Source organism: Anolis carolinensis, chromosome 1 (genome assembly GCF_035594765.1).
Source record: "Anolis carolinensis isolate JA03-04 chromosome 1, rAnoCar3.1.pri, whole genome shotgun sequence".
Classification (NCBI taxonomy): Eukaryota; Metazoa; Chordata; class Lepidosauria; order Squamata; family Dactyloidae; genus Anolis; species Anolis carolinensis.
The window spans coordinates 319,635,444-319,652,769 of record NC_085841.1 but is presented as its reverse complement, the minus strand read 5'-3'; the positions used below and the strand labels follow the sequence as shown (position 1 = coordinate 319,652,769).

Sequence of the window (17,326 nt, the reverse complement as noted above, 5' to 3'; positions counted from 1 at the left end):
TAAAAAGTGATCAAGATATGAATGGTGGACGGCTCTCCTTCACAGACAGTTTAATACTAATTATCTATAGCAAGGGTGGGCAAAGTGTGTCCACGGGCCTCATACAACTGTAAAGCCCCTCTCATTAAAAAAAATGTGTTTCTTGAAATATTTCAAACCATGGATGATTGAATCTATGGGTGCAAAATCTGTGGATACAGAGAGTGGATTGGACAAGGTCAAATCCACTGGAACTGGTTCCAGAATTGTAAGCTGTGATCCCCTCACTACCAAATGTTTAAAATCCTGGTAGACCTCCCAAAATCAGATTTTGGAAGCATGAAGATCAGGTCAGGAGGGGGGGGGGAGATAGAGATAAAGATCTATCATGCTATTGGGCATTTGGTAGAGCAACACTGAATGTAGTCAATTGAGCTATAGTAAAGTCTGTTGCCATTTTTCCGTGTTTATATTATCTACATTCACTCTTTCTTGTCAAAGATTATTATCTTACTAATCAGGCAGCAAACTAACAATAAGGTACAGTCTTGACATCAATATACAAAAATCATTTCCAGCTTGACTATATGGTTTAATAACTGTAAGAAAAAGTTGATGACTGACCATAATGACAGCAATAATTGAGCATATTTAAGTTATTAATGGATAACCACAAATATCATAATGTAATATATGAGCATTCGTTAAAGGATAGTGGATGAGCTGATACTTCTTTAAGGTCTGTTATCATACATCACCTCAGCATAACTATTTTCTAAATTTCTGTTACCACTATCCTCCCACATTTCATGCTCCTTGTCAGTCTTTCCTGTCTATTAAAAGCTCAACTACCAGAGAATTGATATCAATTTCAGAACCTTTACATCACAAAGACATGTGGGCTTTCACATCGTACTTGAGATTAAATATATCTAATAGATAAGCAGGCAGCTATATAGATTGTGAAAATACGGAGATTTTGGAAATGAGAAAGAAAAACTGTTTAGCATAAAAGATAATATTTCAGTTGCTTTTTGTCTAACCACAAAAAGAAAAGATAAGTAGATATGCATGAAAGATAGAATTATGTAAGCTTATGAGGCTGAGCACACAAGAATTTTGGCTAAATTGTTGGTTCAAAATGTTGAGAAAAAAGTAATAACAAAGTACACCATGTCAATGTTCTTTTACCATTTTTAAAAAGGCATTAATCAGCTTATCTAGAAGATGTAATATAGACTATTCTGAAATCATTGTTCTGAATTTGATATCCCATGGCCAAAGAGATTGTACTTTAAACAAACAAACAAACAAACAAATGTGAGTGAAGGGGGGCACGGAACATAAGAGGGGAATCTGTGTGGTAGAATTTACTGAGCTTCTGCCAGGAACTTCCCATTTAATCTGCTATGAAGAACATGTTTGTGAGTTAAGGATTGGCTGAACAAAACTCATTATTTTAGGGCCCATTTCTCTGATTGCTTGTGAGGGGATGCAAGACCCCACCAGTGAAAAGCTTGCAGAGCTTCTCTATTATGTACCATCTGCTGCATCATTTACCTCCAATAAATCTTATAGCAGTAATATCTGTCACTGTTTGGCATCAAACAAAGTCTCGGGGAGTACTGAAATTGCAGCCAAGAATTGGAGGTTAGTCGTGAGGAGAAGAGCTAAAAAAATGCCCATGAGAAGGGTCAACTGATAGATTGAAAAGATTATGTTACTGAATGACCATGTAACTCAAAAATATGTACAATGTACTAAGTGCCCATGTGACTTGACACATACACAGGATATGCACATAAAAATACACTCACAGAAGAAAATATTTTATTTCCACCGCAGGTGCAAAATTCCCTAACTTCAGCTGGAAGAAATGTCAAAAGGTGATAAGTCAGGAATGCTTCCAGTTAGCTGGCCTAGAGTTTAGAGCTAGAATTTTGGGGGAAATCCTTTGGTACTTGAGATATCTAATAAACAAAGTTATGAAAAAATACCTCAGTACTTGAAATTCAAGAATTGGAAATACCATACTCCAAATGCCCATGATATCAGGCTTCTGGGGGCTATGGCAAAGAAAATACCTATGTAATAAGATTCTTTAAAATTCACCCTTGCTAAAGCCAAAATAAAACCCACTCTAGAAAAATACCTCATTTGCTGAACAGAATAGACCAGACTAACATTTTCCATCTTTTACTGTGTTGGTATCCTGTATTGCGATCCTGATAATTACTAGACCTCTTGTTTTCAAAGTTTAGTACTACATTAGAATTAATAGGAATAGAACTATCTCTTCTAAGCTCCCCAGTTCTCATCATTATACATCATTCTCTTTAATTATGACAACTTTGCGATGTTAGGGATTTCTGTATCTTCTTCCTGCTGTGCTCATTCAACAATGCAATACTAATGAAATCCTCTTCCCTGTATGGATCATTAGGCACTACTGACTATCTAAAACTCTATCACAGTATTTACATCCCATTCCTGCTGAGTTTTGTAATATATATTCCCTTCTGGAATTGGCTGCTGTTTTTCAGATGACAGCATATTCCAAATACCAGTACATTTCATTTCTAACCAACTCTCTACAAGGCAATAGTGTAAGAGAAAAACAAACTGTGAGGCCCCTATCAAATGTTCACATTGCTCTGTGAATAGCTTGAATCAATAATAATGGCATGGCCTCATAGATTCGAATAACTGGAAGTCCTGTTTGCTTGCTCCTGAAGACAAAAGAGAGAGGTCCTAGGTCAGATGGAAGGATTTTATGGATAATTCCTTCACATATTGTAATACAGTCAGAAGAGTCCTTGTAGGCCATCAGGTCCAACCTGCTTCTCAATGCAGGATCTCCAGTCAAAGCATTCCAAGCAGGTAGCCATTCCATTCTGAAGGTGTCCAGAAAAGGAGATTCCATCACCTCTCTAAACAGTGGTTACCAAATTGCTCTTACTGGCAAAAAAATCCCTTCTAATCTTCAATCAAAATTTATTCTCCTAGAAAAATTAGAGTTGGTTCTACCCTCTTTTTTCTGGGACAGCCCTTGTGGCAATTAAAGAGTGTAATCATGTTGTTCCTATCTTCCTAAAATGTAAGGACCTTGTCACATGGTCCAGCTGGGCCGTTCCATCTCGCCAGCTTTCACAAGTGAAAGTGTGCAGGGTGATTCATGGTGCCCTGCGCACCCTTCTTCCTCCCCTTATCACCCATAAATGGAAGGAAAAAGTGCGTTGGCATCCTTTCCCATCCTCCCCACCCCATCATATGGCAGAAAGGGTAGTAGTGCATGGCAACGCACATTGCCCCACTGCCCTTTCTGCCACCACACAGGCTTTGGGGGCCAAATGCTTTCCTCCCTGTAGTGGAGAGCGAAGCACCTTTCAGCTTTTTGCTTCAACTTTGGAAGGAAAGTGGGTGGGGCCTGCCATGCATTATGTGATGTCGCAAGGCAGGCCCCATCAAAGCCACACATGTTGGGTTATCTAAGCAATCATGCATGCATTTTCAATGTGGGATGGTTTATGTAGTTAGTTATGTCTGTTGCTTAGTAACATGAGCCAAGATGCATTCCAGAGTTGAAGCCACCATTTAAGGGTTTTGCATATGAAATGGGAAATGGGTGTATCCTTTCTGGGGACACACAGGAAGTGATGTACAGATGCCTCTTCCTGTCTCTTCCTCTTCACTCCTGACCATGCCATGCTGATGTTCCTGTATGTTAAGAGATATGTAGTTTCCTGAACTGTTTTTCTTTGGAACTAAGATGTTTTTGCCTGTATGACCATCATCATACAAGATTGTGAGTAAACATATTTTTGCTATTTTATTTGATGTCTCTGATGCTTATTTTATGCGCATGACCTTTTAAAGGGAAAGGGAGGCTGGATATTTTGTCTTATTGTTTAATTTCTTTTTACCTCTGCTCACATAAACCCCTAGTCTTCTGTGTTTTTACTGCTCTGCATGAATGTTTAACCATATTGGAATCATAATCTTAACAGGTTATGAAAAATATATTCCTATTAACACATTAAGGCAGCAAAACGCGGCATTTTTTTCCCTAATCACTGCACTTGAGAGCTTCTGGGGTTGGATTGGATGACCCTTGTGTCCTCCTCAAAACCTGTGTTTCTTCACCAAATGTTGTGAACAGATGGGGAATGAAGAGTTGATTGCCAGTCAAAGCAGCAACTATGGCAGGGAGCAATTGCTGGCTGACAGAACACTGGTTTGACTTGCCTTTCTCTTCTCCTTCTCCTTCTTTTTTATCTTTTTGTCATTTATCTATTTATCTTGCTCCATCCTTAATCACAACTCCATTTCTCAAACCACAAAGCCAGGACACATTCATGAGTGCTTGTTTGTACTGAACATGGACCACATTTCCCCCACCTTTTCTGCTTTGCTTGACTTCTGGAATGAACTATAAAGCACAGCACTCTTGTTTTTTTAAGGATTGTCATGCAAACAGCACTTGCTATAGCCCTTAAATCAAGATGGTCAACGGTGGTCTAATACTCTGCTCCCTCCTCCTGCAAGAGCCACATTGAACAATGAAAGAAAGAAAACCCCCAAAAAGAGTGTTCATGTATTGGGAGGCACTTGGAGTCTTCTGGGAGAAACAATTATTCCTTATTTGGGGTCTAGAAAAAGGTCTGTTTGGGGATTCAGAATGTATTGAGGGCCTCAATAACTTCCTTGCACACACAGTCTCAGGTCCACACTTTCCCCATCTTTACATTAATGGCATGGGAGACCTATCCCTTATTTCACCTGACAACCCTAACACTTGCCCACTGAGAGCCAATTTTGTGGGGTAAAATACATGGTATAAAAAGTATATGCAACAAAAGAGAGAGAAATAAAGAAGAAAGCATGGATATTCCTCCAGTTTCTAATCTGTAGATGCTGGTTGTCTGGCGAAACAAAGAATGCAAACTGAAAATTGCATAGTGGAGAAAGGGAGAAAACCATCCTTGAATACAATAGAGGTTTTTTGGGACACTTGTACCTGCCATTGCCTATTCATCCCTTAACAATAGCCCTTTCTTCCAATATCACTAGAAGAGAGCTGCTGCTGCTGCTGCCATTTTTGCCTTCCCACCACCTGTACTTGAGTTTCAAGCTGCTGCAATGGCATCTGTCAAGAGAGACTGAAAAGGGAAGGGGTTCTGAATTTTGAGTAGGATTTAAAAAATATTGGGAAATATTTAGAAAATGGTAAAAAAAAAATTCAGAAGTAAAAAAAATCCGATGAGAAGAACCCTAGATTTGCAAGAACCCTTGCTGTTCAACATTAATTGCATTCAAAATGTGTGCATGGTAGGTTTGAGTATATAAAAGTTCAGTGGAACAATATTATCTTCTGTGCAAAAAATGTTTTCCATGCAAAAAATTGCTGTTTTCTGCAACAACAAAAACCCACATACAAATTTTGCACACAATAGGTTGTGAACTGCAAATAGTTTTGAAAAATGTATGTTTCAAGGAGTGTCTTAAAATGAACAAAACTATTTAACAGTGCTGCTTCCTTCATGATGAAACTGAATGAAAAATCATATCCCTAATCTTGAAGCAACAGGAAAAAAAATTAGAAAGAACAAGAAGTAAAAATATATCGCCTTGAGTCCCTCTCGGGGTAGAGAAAGGCGGGATATAAACATTGTAAATAAATAGATAAAGGGATTGTCATCTGGAGGCATTCGTCTGTATGCATATATCAGTTGTTGTGAGAAACAGAACATGCATATATGCAAGACTGATAATTGATGTGGGAGAGATGGAGAGAGCTTGCTTATAACATTTTGTTGCCTTTTGTTCTATTGAGAACAAGAAATCCACACTGAATCCTTGGAATTTGTGATGACAACACATCAAGAGAAGATGGGAAGGCTGGCTTCCATCTAGTTGAGTTCTTTAACAGTGGAATATTATTGAATTCACAATAAGTCTCTTCAAAAATGGAATTGAAATAAACCTTGGCAGTCTCTATATCACAAGTTAAATGCATGTATACATTGAAGATAAAGAGCAATGAAGATACTCGCTCTTTGTATTTAAGAGACCATTTTTCATAACAAACATTACCTATTTGCAGAAATAGGAATTGTCAGGGGGAAAGGTTTGCTTATTTAGCCAAACCCATTCTAACAAAATTCCATAGACTGGAACCATGGTAGTTAAAATGGAATCATAGAGCTATGATAAAGTGGCCCAAGATAGTGCTGATTGACAGAATGCAAGGTTTTCTGCAGGCATCAGTATGATATTCTTTGGAAACCTCTTGGCAGTTTTTGGTATTCTTTGAGAAATCCTACAGTGCAGTATCTTCAACCTATATAATTCTGCATAGAATTTACAAAATTTTAATTTTGCAAAATAGACCATAATATTATTATAACTCATAGTTTGACCCAATCAGCTTGTGAAAATATGTGTTGTAGTACTCATGTATTGTAATTCTCTGTCATGTTGTCCCTCAATTTCTTTATCATCGATCCCAATAAAGACAAGTCTTAAAACAGTTTGGTGTTCTTAAAACATATTTTATACTGTACTGTATATCATTTGCTAATGAAACTCTGTATTCACTGCTACCCAGAGAATGAATGCAAGCCCCATCTCAACCTGTTGCAGATGTATAATATTTTCATGCATAAAAACTGCTAATTTTGAAATAAATTTAAATTAACTAAACTTCACAAGAATTTCACTGCCTTACAAGTCGTGTTTAGACATTTATTGTTATAGACAATTATTGCTTTCTTTTTAACATTTCATTTTCTAGTCTTAAATATATTGTATCTACTCTATTATATACAGTCTGAAGCCATTGCATTGAAATAAATATAGCGGATACACAGTGAATTTGAATTACACTACTAAAGCAAGATTTGAATAATTGCTATTCTACTATTTTCCTCTCACATCACCATTAAATACTTAACTCACACCTGATTTCTGTTGAAATAGTAATATATTTCTACCATGATCCTGAAATAATCTATTTGAAATGGTGTCAGTTTATATGACAGTGGTATAATCAAATTTGTTTCAAATCAAGGTCATGTCAATGAGACAGCTAATGAGGGGATGTAATAATTTCTTTTTCCTGACTGTGTCTCATATTGTGTTCATTAATCTTAGTCAATGAGCTGATAATTCCATTTAATGCTCTGAAGCATGGTGTTCTTCCAGACAGGATTGTGTACCTGAATGTTGAGATGAATTGTAAAGGTGTTGCCGTAGATTTCCATTCTACCTGGCTAACTGATATTCATTTAATTCAAGCAACTTGTAAGTCACCTCCATTTGGGATCTGCTACAGCATCTCACCATTGTTTGAATTCATACTGACTTGCATTTGCACTTTCCTGCTGCATTAATTGCTCAGTAGTAGATGATTATTTAACTAGATGAAAGCTTGTCATTTAAAGTGTGATGTTCTCTAACAAACGCCACTAACAAAAAAATCTGCAAGGTCATTAAATGCAAATCAAGGTGATCAATTGCAAAATTCACACTTGCCTCAAACAGACAAGAGTTCTTTCTCCCAAGTGGGACTTTCCACAGATTTATAAACACCACTTGCCTAGTTTCCAACAGACCTCACATCTCTGGGGATGCCTACCATAGATGTGGGCAAAACGTCAGGAGAGAATGCTTCTGGAACATGGCCATTACAGCCCGGAAAACTTACAGCAACCCAGTAATTCTGGCCATGAAAGTCTTCAACAACACATTGACAAAAGAATGCTTCCATTCACAGATCAACATGTTCACCAGAAACTGCTCAGGAACTCTGGTGCTATAGCTGTGCTTCCCTACACCACATATCTGCTATACATGTCTTGTCATTGCTGTATCGAAGCAGTGATAAATGCTTCTCATGCATGTATAATTTCTTCTACTGAGGTTCTTCAACCCTTTATCTGTGCACCTCAAAGTTGTGCATGCAGATTTGCATTTTCATCCCATTCCTATCCACAGTGGTGAAGAGAAGCTTGTTCAACTCAGCCCAAACCAATTGTTAAAATTTGTTGGGGGTTGCTGAATAGCTTGTGGTGGAGATAGAAAATGAACAGCACCCTCTCTCTCTGAATGGTGCACACTTTGATTCATTCTACCAGAGAGCTGTCCTTTCCAGTAGCATCAGCAGCAGCAGCAAGCCAAAAGCTTCCCCAACCAAGTGAGTTATTCCTCAGGAATGTGCACTACTGGGAAAGCTAAGTAAGAGGAGAAATTTATTGTTGACTTGCAGGCAGCCTCCACCTCCCATGAATGTTCAATGAAAAAATATTTTCTAATATCAAACACCACTGTGAAGGCATTTTTGGCCTCGCTAATCAGCATCCATTGTAAAGAATTGGCATTAAATTAAAAAGAAATCCATCTCTTCAGCTGACAGGCATGACATGTCAGCATGTCTGTCACACCATGTTGATTGTCCTTTGCCATGCATCGCTATTTGTCAATTTTCCTATTAAGTCAAAGACAGCTTAGTTGTACAAATGCTTAGACAAACAAAACATACCAAAAACCTAGTGTTGGGTTCAGCTGTGTCTCATATGCCAGAAAAATTGACTAGAGGAATGTATTATTTCTTCTCTTTCAACAGCCTGCAGTCCCTCAAATCTCCTAGGCAGATCAAAAATGTGGGGAGAGGCTGGGCGAGGCTAGAAATGTTATTGTAGGTACTAAAGTCCTCTCATATGATGCTGGATTACATCCAAACACTTGAGTATGAAAAATACTTATGTTCTTGTACCTGTGCATTTACAATTTCCTTTGTAGCACAATAGGCTACTGTTATAACAGTGAAAGTAAAATGTAATTAATCATGCACCAATATTAGTAGAACATAATCTACAGTCAATTAACTGAGGCAATTGCTAGCTATATATACTTTATGCAATATTCCATATAACTGGTGACAGAGATATAACAAGAGAATGAGACTGGTTATGGGCCAAAACAGCAGCAAGGGTTGTCCATATCAGCACGGTTATCAGACTGACAGATGTTGGATGTCAATCAGTCAAGAGGTGTCAAGATGAAAACATAGGTTTCAAAATATGGAGTGAATAGAACTGAATCCAATTTTAGTACCAATTAGGATAAACTCATTACCTTGACAGGACTTGATTTATGTGTGTTCTGAAGGAATCCCACTCATTTAATGAATTTCCTCTAGTCAGTATTAACAAGTGGTCTAAGTGTATGAATCATTGAATATCTTAGATGGACTTCAACAAGCCACTGCCTGTCAGTCTCAGAACCAAGGCTAGCCTGAGATTACTGATGTAAATAGTAGGCATACCTCCCCTATTCCACCTATAGAAATAAACCAGACTCATAGCTGATTTCTTTTTTAACCATGGTGTTGGGTCAGTATTCTTCAGCAGGCATACCTGAGGACAATTTAGGATGTGTAAAATGGACTATGTGTCACATATAATCTTGTTCTCAGCAGAGAATTGCTCTTCCAACAGAGGAGACATATTTGAAGGGCTGTTTCGACCATTCATAGCATCTGCTGCCTGATGATACAGCTAAACCTTCCCAGCACCTAGACTCATGCACAATAATACAATATTATTGGTACCCATAACCAAAATTGTTATAGAAATGGGTTCTTTTTTATATGGAATCGATTTAAGAATGCTGCTTATTACCAACAATTAAACTACATACCCAAGGGACACTGGAAAGCATCTGACAAAGCCTGATAATTGGGGAGGGCATCTCTTTTATGTGTACACATTGGATTTTGTGATTACTTTAATCTGCAACATAAATGGGAATATATGTCTATGAAGTATACTTTGCATTTACTATATTATTATTTTTCTGGACTTCTTAACATTTTATAGCAATGTACAGAAAATTCTATACATTCATTTTACAGTATAGAAAATTCAGGATTGTATGCTACCATGCTTATTTTTTAAAGGTGAAAATAATAAAAATCAGTTTGAATACCAGTACATTTCTGCACTACAATAAGCATCCACATTATTTTAAATACATGTAATGAACTCTTCAATTTTGAAGGAAAAGCATCCACATGAAGATCCAATACAGACTGTGGGTGCATTTTAAGGCATGCTTTAAAGAGTGTATTCCCTCCCTACAACATATACTATAGCCTAGTACAGTGGTTCTCAGTCTTCCTAATGCTGTGATTCTTTAATCCCCAACCATAAAATTATTTTCATTGCTACTTCATAACTTCATCCCTTAGGACTGTCCATGTTGTTCTTCAGATTACAGGCCATCCCTGAGTTACAAACAACTCCTAGTTAAGAATGGGGTTGAGACAACAAGGAGGGAGAGGAATCTACTTCTAAGAAGGGAAGCTCACTCCTGAAAGGGTTATCAAGGGGAAAAGTGTCTCCACCGAAGCTTTATCTCCAATCCTTGTTTTCAATTTTTTCAAAATCCAATTCTCACAAAGACAGAAAGTGAGGTGACATCTTCTGAACAGCGACACAGCTAAACAAACACCACAGGGGTGTTAACCCTTCCCTATGCTGTTCAAAGCTTGTGTGTGTGTGTGTGTGTGTGTGTGTGTGTGGCTGGAGTTACACTTAAGACATGTACCTATTCTGGCTTACATGCAAATTCAACTTAAGAACAAACCTACAGAACCTATCTTGTTTGTAACTTGGGGACAGCCTGTGTATGCTTAAGAGGAGGGATAAATTTCCAAAGACTTGAACAAGGATCTGGATCTTTAGTGGAAGGCTGCTCTGATGGTGAGGGTCACAAAAGAAGGAGAAAGAAGAGAGAAAGAAAGAAGGAAAGATCTTTCTCAACATCTGGGAACCTGACCCAGGCGAGCAGCTGGCTTTGTCCCAGGCTCCATTCCAAGGTGCTCTTCACCTAGGACCTGGCCAACAGGGACTGCTCCTTGCTCCTCTGCTGGCCATGCCAGCCCAGGTAGAGGGCCACGCCGACCGCCATGAAACCCACACTCAGTCCGGCCCAGCCCACTAGGTACACTGGCAGCAGCCACAGCAGGCTGCCAGCGCCTCTACTGAGCCCAACCCCCCCCCCCCCAGCATGTGGCAAAAAATGGGTACTGGCAGCATTGCAGCAGGGCCTGGGCCTGGACTCATCAGGGAGGTTTCCCTTGCTGCCATCTCCATCACCACCGTCACAGGTACCTGTCATTTATCATGTTCTGCAGTTAATGGTGGTTGGTGGTGTCAGGTCTAGTAGCTGGTGATGTAAAGGGTTAATGTAAATCTTAGTTCTAAAGCGCTGGGTAATCTGTAAGTAAAAGTTACAGATGAAAATAATTAAGAATGGACGTATACCAGAGATAGGATGCAGCTAAGTGGAACTGGTTATAAGGAGCTATCCTGGAGACTGATCTTAGGGTGAAAAGTATTTGTCCTACTTTGGTTGTGGATGCTGCTGGTTTTCCTCCCAGGTTTGTGGATTTTCGGTATCCTGACCTGTGTCCTGAACTCTTGGAACCCTGGAACCTTGGACCACTGGACTGGTTACTGACTATGGTAAAGACTCTTGATCCTTGGAATTTAATTATTGAACTCTCAGCATTTGACTACTGGACGAATCCTTTTTGACTACAGTGTTTTCTCGAACCTGCATTGGTGTTTGCTACCAGTTTTGTTTTATATTGTGTCTGAGTTCTATCTTTGCTTTACATTTGGAGTATGAAAACAGCCAGACAGTAAGTGCTGCTTTAATTAAACTGTTTGACACAAGCTGGGTGTTTGTTCTGGTTCACCTCTGCCTGTGCAGTGCTGCTCCATGCAGGCACCTCTGAGGTTCAGGCTATGTTGGGCGGCTCCAGAAGGAAAGATAAAAAGAGAGGCACAAGAGAGAGAAAGAGAAGGAAGAAAGAGGAGGAAAGAAATAAGAAAGGGAAGGGAGAAAGAGGCACAAGAGAGAAAGAGAAAGGGAAGAAAGATATAAAGCAAGAGAGAAGGAAAAGGAAAGGGATAGTAACAGAAAGAGAAAAGAAAGAGAAAAGGGGGGATAGAAAGAAAGGGAGGTGTGAAAGGGAGGAAGACAGAGGAGTAAAGAGAAGAGTAAGAATTATCAATAGAAAAGGGAGGGATAGAGGGGGAAAAGAGACAAGAAGTGAGGGAGAGAAGGGGTAGAAAGAAGGGAAGAGAAAGGAGAATGAAGACAGAAAGATAGGAAAGGGATAGAAAAGAGAAAGGGAGGCAAAGAGGGATGCAAGAGAAAGAAAAAGGGAGAGAGAGAGAAGGGGAGAAAGAGGGGGCACCTCCTCCCGCCGCATGCACCTCTGCCTCCAAGCACCTCCTGTGACTCCTCACCATCCCACTAGAGGAAGAGGAGCCCCTTCGTGCCAACCTGGAAGAGGTAAGAAAAAGAAAAAGGGAAAGAGAAGAAAAGGGGGAGGAGAGGGGAGACCTGCCTCCTCCCACCATGTGCACCTCTATCTCCAAGCACCTCCCATGACTCCTCGCCATCCCACTGGAGAAAAAGGAGGAGGAGCCCCTCCGTGCCGACCTGGAGGAGGAAAGATAAAGAAAGAGATGAAGCACTGTGGACATGGATGCTGTCTGGCTGTTTGGTAGAGGGGACCCAGCAGCCATTCTGGGGAGGCAGAGGAGGCAGGGCCAAAGGGCGTGGTGACACAACCCCTCTCAAACCACCAATCGACCCCTCTAGGTCCACGGCCCCCAGGTTGAGAACCACTGACCTAGTGGATGTGTGCAAATTTTTCATAAAATAGTTTGGAATAGTGACTTTTGAATAGGACTTGAAACAGTAAGCTCCCAGAATTTCTCAGTCAGCATGGCTACAGCAAACTGCAATCCATTGGGATTCTTGGAATTGTAATCAAAAAGAGACATTTACAGTACCTTGCTCTTTATACCTTCTCTGATCTCTCTCTAGCAAAGCAGGATTCATAGGGCCACAGAAATATATGCTTGGCATCATTGAGTCATAGAATATTGATTCTGAATTTTCAGGTTCACGCTAAAATGCAGCATCAGTGGACAGTTTATGCAGCAAGTAGTTTACTAAACATGAATGAACATCCATGGAGAAACAAATGCACTCAAAGTTTCTTAACAGTTTGCAGAAGCTGCATCTATGGTGGAAGTAATTACTTCAGCCCATACTCCTACAGAAAATGTTCCTTGAGTTCTTCAAGGTCATGTGCCATCGAAATCATCCTAGCATTGGTCCGACGTTGTTCACCTTTCATGAACCGCATCTCTCTGCGCATTGCACGTAGTTCTCTCAAGATGCCATCCTCTGCCAAAAACATAGTTGTTTTTCCTTGAATATCTTATTGGTATTATTACCAGCCATAATAGATAAGGAGTGTATGCATAGAACAGTTAACTATTATAATTAAAAAGCATTGGCAGTTTTATAAAAACTCCATTAGAGACAGGAAAGCTCCCTAACGGTGCTAGACTAAGCTAAACTAGAACAGGAAGGGGTCAAAGTTAGTTTTACCTTTGCTCCAAGCACAAAATTCAAAAAGGAAGCAGAAAGAAAAGGAAATGTTCTTTGAGTTCTTCAAGATCCCTAAAACCCCAGCGTAAAAGAAATTAGGGTTGGTGGATAAGTCACAAGATTTTAGGTCATTGAAATATTCATTAATCATATTATTGCCGCTCTATTTGCTTATGCACACTGAGCCAAAAATCAAAATTCACTGTGCTAATGGAGCACTGGCTGGAAACTCTGGAGTATCCCAAGGTTTTAGAGTAGTCTTAACACAAGGATTAGGTTTGATTGCCCGTCTTCTTCTTGATTATTGCATGGTCACCCCCATCTGATATCAGCAGAGGTGATAACAATGACAAGGATATTGAGATAAGTTCCATGGCCAGCTATAATGATAGTGACACAGAGGACGTGATAGCCTAATGGTGTAGACAGAGTCCCAGGCTATCTGGACATCACCCCTGGAGTCAGTACAAACGTGATGGATCTAGGGGAGATTTACACCAGATTAAACTGCCTGGTGTAGATAAGCCCTTAGACACATTTAATTGTTTAACCAAAGATGGTTGTTGCATTTCCAACAAAAATAAGACAGAAGGGATAGAGACATCACCATCTCAATTTCATATCCTATTTACAACTAAACGGAGTAAAGCATGTAGACTGGTGGGGGGTGGGGGGAAACGATGTGCAATATAGGAGTTAGTTTGTTTAATATTTGATACACTTACATGCTCTGCAGCTAACACATTCTAGTTAGGAGGACATATGTAAAGCTTTCGAAAGTTCCTTTTAACTCTGGATATGGCTTTTTTACTATGGATATGGCTTTTAACATTGTTTTATTGTTGTTGTTGAATGTGTTTTATTGGTCTTTTACTATGATTTGTTTTATGATTGAATGTTTAAACTATTTATCTGTATTGTGTAATTTATTGTTTATTTCTGTGGCATTTAATGGTTGCCTTTTATGTTGTATGCTGCCCTGAGTCCCCATGGGGAAATGGGGCGGGATATAAAGTTTGATTGATATTATTACAGCTCCCAGAACCTCCAAGAAGCATGTTTCCATACTCAGTAAATACACATACAACTACATCATGTACTTTGAATGAACATGTTGGAATAAGTCACTAATGCGTAGTGAAATCAGGGGTAATACTTCATGAGTATATAATTCAAAAACTTTCCCAAAATTATATGATCTCTCCCTGTAACTTATATATTTTAAAATACAAGTTTTACATTTTTAATTTTTAAAAAACCCCGTAGAATAGGAAAGGATATGTAGAGGAAATGTTGTTTGTACTTAATAAACATTTTCTAATACTCACGCTGTACAGTGATCTGGCCAAGGAGGCCAAAAATCTGCCGGCAAGTGGCAAGTGTTGAATTTTGAACGGGTGGGGGGACATGTATAGCTGGTTCCCCTCTTGCAGAATATTGTGCTCTCTCACTCGTAGGGTTTGCACCTATGGGAACTTGTGGTAGCAAAGAAGAATCCAAGGCTGGGTATTCAATGGCTGTTCTCTGGCTGCCCGAAGGAGGAGTTGGTTGCTCTTCTTGTGATGTTATCACGTGCTCATTGTGGATAGTTGGGGGCTGCTCTTCCAAATTTCTAGTGTTGCTACACTCCTCCATTTGACGGATGTAAGCTCCTCATCAGTGCATTACTCTGTATAATCCTTCAGGGAAGCCAAGATGTTAAAATGAAAAATGGAAGTCTTGTGGAAATCATAATAACCCTAAAAACAAGACTAATACAACTTGTATAATTATGGTGTTGGTTATAATGTGCTATTCACTGTAAACCAATTGCTCCATTGACTTTCCGATTCATTTTTCATTTGTGCAATCCATTTTCCACAGTGGCATATCGTTTTGCAGTCCATGGTGGACCATGGCAATGTTGTACAATCCCACTCCTGGGATCTCTTCCATGCAAAGCAGGTACTCTGCCTCTAAGCCAGACTCTTTTGAATTACAAGATAATGTGCATGAATCCCTTTTAAATCATTATGTACATTCAAGGTGTGTTATTACTACATTTTTCATATTAAAATATATCATTCAACTTCCAATAAGGCTCTCTGACTGAACATTAATCCGTCAATGGTAGGTTCTCTCTCGTTGCAAATAGCAGCTTTAGAGAGTTAGTCATTTTAGGAGGATTGCAGTATGTAAAAATAATTAATTGTTATTTGCCTCACTACTCCCAATCATGAAGTTACATTTCTAGTTCCCATTTAGTATTTCTAAAAGATCACACAGCACTAATAAATGTGAATTACAAGGAGTAGATTAACTTGCAACAATACCTCTGACATAGTGTTCACATGTTGCCATGACTGGCCTTCAAAACTTGCTGCTCCTCTCATCCTCATCCATGGGTGAAAGCATTATCTTCCACATGAGATGTGCCAAGGTATCAGGCACCCACTCAGAATATCATCTTTTGTGATGTCAGCAAGATCTTCACCAATCATTTCCCCCCTGATTTGCATGCCTAGATTCATCTGGGCAAACTGTTCACTCTTAGTTCTTGGTGCTTGGCTTCCTTCTTTATCATTTGCGGTAGCTTATGACAAAGATTTAACAACTCAAGCCTGATTCAAAAGACTCCCAGAGCAGCATATAAGATTTAAAATAACAATCAAAATGAAAATGATTAAAGCTCAGAGAATAGTCAAATCAGCACACACAGAGAGGCAGTAAAGGCTAAAAGATTTAAAGAGATATTGATGGGATTAGGTGATTAAAAATAAAATAATGCATTTATGTGTTGTGTGAAAGAATAAAAATCAAAAGAATTTAGAAGTTTGGGATAAATGAATGCAGGTCCCTAACTAATAGGAATTCTTTTTAAAATTATCTAGACTACTATTGAAATTAATCCCCACATTTTACAACAAATCGAGACAATAGAAAATATGTAGCAGAATTGGTGTGTGTGTGTGTGTGTGTGTGTGTGAGTGTAGTGTTCATTAATTGTCAAAATTAATTAGAACAGCAATAGGCAGTCTTTATTCCCAAATGGAGAAAGCCTTCCCAAATGTGCAAAAATGTCCACAGTCACACATACTATCCCGAAAGGACTCTGTTTTCCACTAGACCCTCTCAAAATGATGACTGTAAGCAACAAAATATCCATTCATGTCACCATTTTGAGAGGGACTGCAGAGAAAATTGAGGTATTTGAAATTGTTGCAGGGGGTGATTGCATAGTATTTACAGTTCTTTAGGAGGTCATAGTTTTGGGGGCATGTGGGGACTATGATAGTCCCCCAATCCCCATTTGATGGAAAACAGACATCATGATCTATGGATACCATTTCCACATAGCTCAAGAAGCAGCTGACTGACATTCCCATCCCTCTTGCAGAAACCATCACCAGTGTAAGGAGGAATTCTGATAGAGACCCTGTTTCTGTCTGTAACAATGGTGGAAGGAAGTGAGAGTATCCGTCAGGTGCTTCTTGAGTGAAAAGGGAATGGACCCCGGCCAATTGCAGTGGTTGCTCTCCCATACTTGGGAAGGGGGGGGGGGAGGGATTCAGCGCAAAATTTACTGTGGAGCTCTGTAACTAGGATATTTACATACAGGCAGCCCCCAAGTTACAAACAAGATAGGTTCTGTATGTTATTTCCCATTTGTATGTAAATCGGAACAGGTACATTTTAAGTGTAACTCTAGTCAAATACCATGTTTCCCTGAAAATAAGACAGTGTCTTATATTAATTTTTGCTCCCAAAGATATGCTAGGTCTTATTTTCAGGGATGCCTTATTTTTTCATGATTCCTTCTTTATACTTGACAGCTCCCTCCTCCTCTGCCGAGGAAAGTGTGCATGGTTCGAAGGAGAAGGAAGGAAAG

The 17,326-nt window shown here is 39.2% G+C and overlaps 1 long non-coding RNA gene across 1 annotated transcript; it reads right to left on the bottom strand.

The window, feature by feature from the left end:
• Nucleotides 1–6,509: 6,509 nt before the first annotated feature.
• Nucleotides 6,510–15,928, bottom strand: LOC100558983 (uncharacterized). The gene is made up of 4 exons (XR_505543.3): nt 15,771–15,928; nt 14,787–15,137; nt 12,852–13,251; nt 6,510–12,495 (listed from the first exon to the last, which is right to left on the bottom strand). It is a non-coding gene; the product is annotated as an uncharacterized LOC100558983 (long non-coding RNA).
• Nucleotides 15,929–17,326: the final 1,398 nt, after the last annotated feature.